Consider the following 6,247-nt stretch of genomic DNA (forward strand, 5'->3'; position numbering starts at 1 on the left):
TCTGTGTTCCTAACCAAGGCCTGCTATAAAGAAACACTTTGACAAGGACCTTATCTTCCTAAGGAGGTCAGGGCAAAACCACAGCTCCAACCTCTTTGGCTCCCCAGTCTAACATCAGAGCAGAAAAAGAAAGGCCAAGAGCCACTTCCGAGGGTCACATCCCAAGGGCCCAAGCCCCCTGAGAGTTATCAGAAGGTTCCAGAACATTGCCTTGAAGTGTTGGCTCCCTTTGGGCCACTGTTGTCATGACCCAAAACTGGTAGCTTCAATGATACAGATTTATTCTCACAGCACTGGAGCCTGAGGGTTCAAAACCAGGACATTTTAAGGGCCACATTCTCTGACGATACCTAGCAGGAAGTCTTTGCCTTTTTCTGGGTTTGGAAACGTCCTGAGCATAGAAATATTCTTGGCTTTTACCGAAGAAGAGACAAATTTTTACCTCTACCCTTATGATAGTTCTTGTTAATCTCCAACCTGACATAATCTGGATTTATCCAGGAGACAAGCCTCCAAGCATACCTGTGAGGTATTGATTAGCCTCTGGGATTGTGAGGGATTGTCTTGATTGGGTTCACTGAGGTGGAGTCAACCTGAAAGTCTGCCGCCCCTTTCCCAGGTTTGTGTGCTAGACTGTGCGCACAGAGGAGAGAGCCGGGCACCAGCATCATCACCCTCTCCTCCCTGACCACAGACCCTGTCTGACCTGGTGCCTCATTCCTCTGCTGCCTTCACTTTCCTGCCAAACTGTGAACCAGAAGATGTTCCGCCTTCTGCCAGCTGCTCTTGTTCAGGATAGTTTATCTCGAAACAGAAAAGGAACCGCCACAGCTCAGCATCCTCAGCTGAGCCCCAGATTTAAACTAACACGAGTAGATCAACAAGAAAACTACCTACGTAAACCAGGTGGTGTTGGTGTACGACTTTAGTCCCCAGCACTTGGAAGGCAGGGGAAGGCAGATCTCTGAGTTCAAGGCCAGTCTGGTCTATAGCATGAGTACCAGGACAGTCAAAAAAGAAAAAAGAAAGAAAAGAAAAGAAAACAAGAACAAAGGAATAAAGCAAGAGTCCTTGCTTGGAAGGAAATTGTCTGGGCCCATTTCGTGCTGATAACAACTAAATACCATACACTGGGTAATTGACACCATTTATTTCTTATACTTCTGGAGGCTAGGAAGTCCAAGGTCAAAGTATTGATTGGTTTGTAGTCTGCTGAATGTCCATTCTGCTTCCCAGAAGGTGCCCTGAAATTCAAGGCCCTTACATAACAGAAGTAGCAAAAGAAGCCCCTCCCCCAACCTCTTCTACATTAGCATTAATCAGTCCATGAGAGTGCAAACTTCAGGACCCAAGCATGACCCACTCGGCCCCACCTCGTAACCTTGGGGCCCCACTGGACATTCAGATCCCAACACATGAATCTGGGGGACACATTCAAACCACAACAGAACTAAAGACCCAAGAAGCAATGAGACGGAAGCAGCATCTACTTTGATATGTTAATAGATAGCTCACTTAGCTATTTGTCCTGGGTTTCTTAGAGACCTAACACAGGCAAAGGAACTTGAGCTAGGAGGTCCCTGCTAGGTCCTCTCCAACTATGTTTTGGTTGTTAGCTTGGTGTTTTTACAGGACTCCTCTAACAGTGGGAGGCCGGGTGTCTTTGACTCTTTGCCTACTCTTGGGACCCTTTCCCTCCTGGGTTGCCTGCCCAAGTCGTGATATGAGGGTTTGTGCCTAGTTTTATTGTAACTCAATGCACCTTGTTCAGTTAATATTCCTGGGAAGCCTACTCTTTTTCTGAGGGAAAAGAGAGGAGGAGCGGATCTGGGGGAGAGGAGAGGTAGGAAGGGATAAGAGGTGTGGGGAGAGGGAAAACTGGTCAGGGTATATTGTATGAGAGAAAAATAAATAAAACGGGGAAAAAAGAGTTAGTTGAACGGGAAAGTGAGGAGACAGACACGGACAGTTGGATAAAGTTTGTTTGTCCAGAATTTTCTCAGCCTTGACTTTTATCCTCGATATAAGAATGTCATTTTTCTCCTGATACTGGGAGAACATCGTCCATGCAGGGGAGGTGGCTTTTATTTCTTGTCTTCAAAATATGCACTGGGGGGTTGGGGATTTAGCTCAGTGGTAGAGCGCTTGCCTAGGAAGCGCAAGGCCCTGGGTTTGGTCCCCAGCTCCGAAAAAAAGAACCACAAAAAAAAAAAAAAAAAAAAAAAAAAAAGATGGACTGGGAGCTCTGGGTCATCTTTCAGATACCTGCCATCCATTCTTTCCTTTAACTAAATAGAGTCCTTAGGTCAAAGAGTAGTGCAGATTGGGGTACTGTGTGCTAAGTCCCTTCATCTCTGAATCTTTGTCCCCGTGTGTCCTCTTTTAAAAGGAGCAGAGATGTGGCTCCATTGACAGAACACTTGTCTATTACACAGAGCCTTGCCTGGGCCCTGCTCCATCAGGGCACATGGACATGGTGGCCTATGCCTGTGAGCCTAGCGCTTAAGAGATGGAGGCAGAAAGCTCAGAAATTCAGGGTTATCCTAAGCTACATAGTGAGTTTAAGGCTAGCCTGGGCTATATGAAATCCCATACCAATGTCTGTCTGTCTGTCTGTCTGTCTGTCTGTCTGTCTGTCTCTCTCTCTCTCTCTCTCTCTCTCTCTCTGTCTGTGTGTGTGTGTGTGTGTGTGTGTACACAAATAGAGAGTTGGGTCTCCACCCAGGACAGAGGTTCCGATATCTGGCTAGAAGGGAGTGATTTTCCCTGAATGGAATGTTGCAACCCCAGCTTCACTAATTACACATGTAAAGACCCAGTTCCCAAAAAAGCTCCCAATCTGAGGTTCCAGGTAAGACGCATTCTAGTTGTGCTCCAGTAAGATAAAAGCAGGTCTCTGCCTCTGGGTATCTCCTCCTCTCTGAAGAGCTCACCCAGGGATATCCACCAGTCACTGGGCCAAGGAGTCACCCTTCAGGGAAGGTGACCCATGCTAAAGAGGTAGGAGGAATAATTAATCCTCTGATGAGCTCATGCACTTTTCCTTCCCAGAATTCTCATGTCCTAAAACAATCCCTATAGCTGCCGTGAAGAACTTTTGGGTCTGTCCATCTTGAGTCCTGACCCAGAAAGATATAACTCCCTTTTCTTCTCTCCTCTCTCTTTCTTTCAGATGCTGGCCAGAGCCTCAGTATAATTTTTCTGGTGCTGTGGGTTTTTCCTCTAATGCTCCCCTCTCTGCTATATCGCTGCTTGTCTACCATGTGGCTGATATCCCTGCTGGCTTAATTCTAGCAGCATAGCTTTATTTCTCTTGCATGCCTCTTGCTTTGTTTGTGGTTGTTTGAGTAAGAATGGCCTCCCTATGGAGGCTGAATATGTTTGAACACTTTGTCACAAAGGAGTGGCACTACTCGGGAGGGATTAGGAGGTGTGGCCTTCTTGGAGTAGGTGTGGCTTTGTTGGGGGAAGTGTGTCACTGTGGGGGATGGGCTTGGAGGTTTCAAAAGCCCAAGCCAGGCTCACTCTCTCTCTTCCTGCTGCCTGCAGAACAGGAAGTAGAACTCTCAGTTACTCTCCCGCACCATGTCTGCCTGCGTGCCACCATGTTCTCTGCCATGACGACAATGGACTGAACCTCTGAAACCATAAGCCAGCCCCAATTAAATGTTTTCCTTTATAAGAGCTGCCTTGGCCATGGTGTCTTTTCACAGCAACTTAACACTGACTAAGACACTATTTAAACCTAAATCTTGTACCAACCAGGACCTCAAATGTGGACTGGTATGGCCACCAGACATCTTTGTTCCTCGACCCTACTGTAGCCACCTTGCATGAATCTTTCTCTGCTTTTCATTTTTACTTCTTTAATTGGCTTATGGAGGGCCACTGCCAACGCCTGGTTTGTGGCAGTACTGGGAGGTAGTAGAAACAGTAGGAGGTGATGCAGCATAGAAGAATGTTTATATCGTTGAGGGTGTGCCCCTGAGAGGGATATAGGGCTAGGCAAGATGGTTCAGCAGGTAGGGCACTTGCTGCCAAGCCTGGAGTCCTGAGTTCCATTCCTGGGACACACGGGATGGAAGTAAAGAACCAACTTGAGTACTCTGTCTTCTGACTTCCACTCATGTGCCATGGGGCCTGTGGCACCTCCCCTTTTACCACACATACAAATAAGAGGTAAAATGTCATCTTGTTTTAAAATCAAAGAATATTGGAATCTTGTCTCTTTCTTTCCTTTCCACTCCCCTTACTTCTTCCTTTTCTTTTCTAGCACCTGAGGGGAACAACTTCCTCTGCTACATGTTCCCACCACAGGACAGAAGTGACTGGGCCAACCATGAAACAGCCTCAGGAACAGTGAGCCAAAATGAATGTTTTCCCCTTTACGAAAGTTATTTTGTCACAGCAGAGAAAAGCTGGCTAACACAATCTGATCATTAACCCTGAACAATACTCTAGTTAAAATTGCCCCGCTAGGAAATCACCTTGTACACATTCCTACCCCCACTCCCAACTCATCCCTATACCTCCTCCTCAGTACCACCTCCACCTCCCTCCCTATCCCTTCTCCCCACTCCCACCTCCCTCCCTATCCCTTCTCCCTATCTCACATCCATTCCTACCCCTTGATCTCATCTTCTACTCCCATCCCCATTCCTCACTCCCAACCCACCCCCCACTTCCACTACATCCCCATCCCTCTACCCCATCTCCTCATCCCATCCCCCACCCCCATCCCCTACTTCATTCCCCTACTCCATCCCCACCCCCATTCCTCACCCACCTCATCCCCGCACTACCTATGTTATTCCCCACCCCCACTATCTTAATCAGAGTTTCTATTCCTGCACAGACATCATGACCAAGAAGCAAGTTGGGGAGGAAAGGGTTTATTCAGCTCACACTTCCACATTGCTGTTCATCACCAAAGGAAATCAGGACTGGAACTCAAGCAGGTCAGGAAGCAGGAGCTGATGCAGAGGCCATGGAGGGATGTTACTTACTGGCTTGCTTCCCCCCACCCCCGGCTTGCTCAGCTTGCTTTTTTTATAGAACCCAAGACCACCAGTGATGGCACCGCCCACAGTGGACTGGGTCCCCACACCCCTTGATCACTAGTTGAGAAAATGCCTTACAGCTGGATCTCATGGAGGCATTTCCTCGAGAGGCTCCTTTTTCTGTAATAACTCCAGCTTCTATCAAGTTGACACACAAAACCAGCCAGTGCACCCACCTACTCCATGCCCTGCTTCATCCTCCATATATATGCATAGGAAGTACCTTAGATTTTGTCTGTGGAAGGCCTGAGGGTGAAACACGAAGAGTCTGGTTTGATTTTTGGCCATAGTGGGAACCAAGACTCATGTGACTTTTTACAGGAAGTGGTAATTCTTACCTTGGGGGACCTCAAGACCTGAGCTCACCAGCACTGGAAGCCCAAATAGTGCTATAGAATGGTTTACTAAAAAAGTCCCCTGAGGGTCTTGTGGTCTGAAGGCTGCTCTCCTCATTCATGTGGCTTCTGTCAGGATGTCTGGAGTTGCAGGCTTGGGCCAGGTGACATTGACCACATTAAGTATTTCTAAATGAGCCTTAAAGGTCATCTGCTCCCATAACTACTTCACACCCCTCACTTCGGTCAACAATGTCCTCCCACCTCCATGAGTGAGGCAGAGCTATGAAGTGTTGAGAGTCTACAGTCAGCCAACGCCACATTCAGCTTCTAACAGGATTCTGCTCTGTATTTATGAGTCCCTCTAGTCACCAAGTTAGTAGACCACTAATGGGAGACTAATTTCCTTTATAGGTGACTGGAAGTTTCACTGCAGCCTCAGAAGCCAAAAGTGGGGACATCTCCAGCCTGTACCGAAAGAAGTTTTGGTCAGTCCATTATGGCTAGAATGGCTACAACCAAAAGGGAGGGAAGAAAGAAGGAGGGGAGGAAGGAAGGAAGGGAGGGAGGGAAGAAGGAAGAGAGGGAGGAAGGGAAGAGAAGGATGGAGGCAGGCAGGCCAGCATCAGAGGGGCAGAGCCAGGAGGATTCCAAGTTCTGGGAAAGTCTCTCTTACATTGAGAGACCTCATCTCAAATTGTTAATGAGCAGGCGGAGAGCCTGCAGTGCTCCTGCAGTGGACGCTCGTGGTACAAAATGATACGGCTGAACAGGAAACAGTTCTGCCAGGAAAACACGCTAGAACACACGCTTACCGTGTGCAAGGCTCAAGGTTTGTTCTCCAGTGTTCTC

This window comes from Rattus norvegicus, chromosome 9 (genome assembly GCF_036323735.1).
Source record: "Rattus norvegicus strain BN/NHsdMcwi chromosome 9, GRCr8, whole genome shotgun sequence".
Taxonomy (NCBI): Eukaryota; Metazoa; Chordata; class Mammalia; order Rodentia; family Muridae; genus Rattus; species Rattus norvegicus.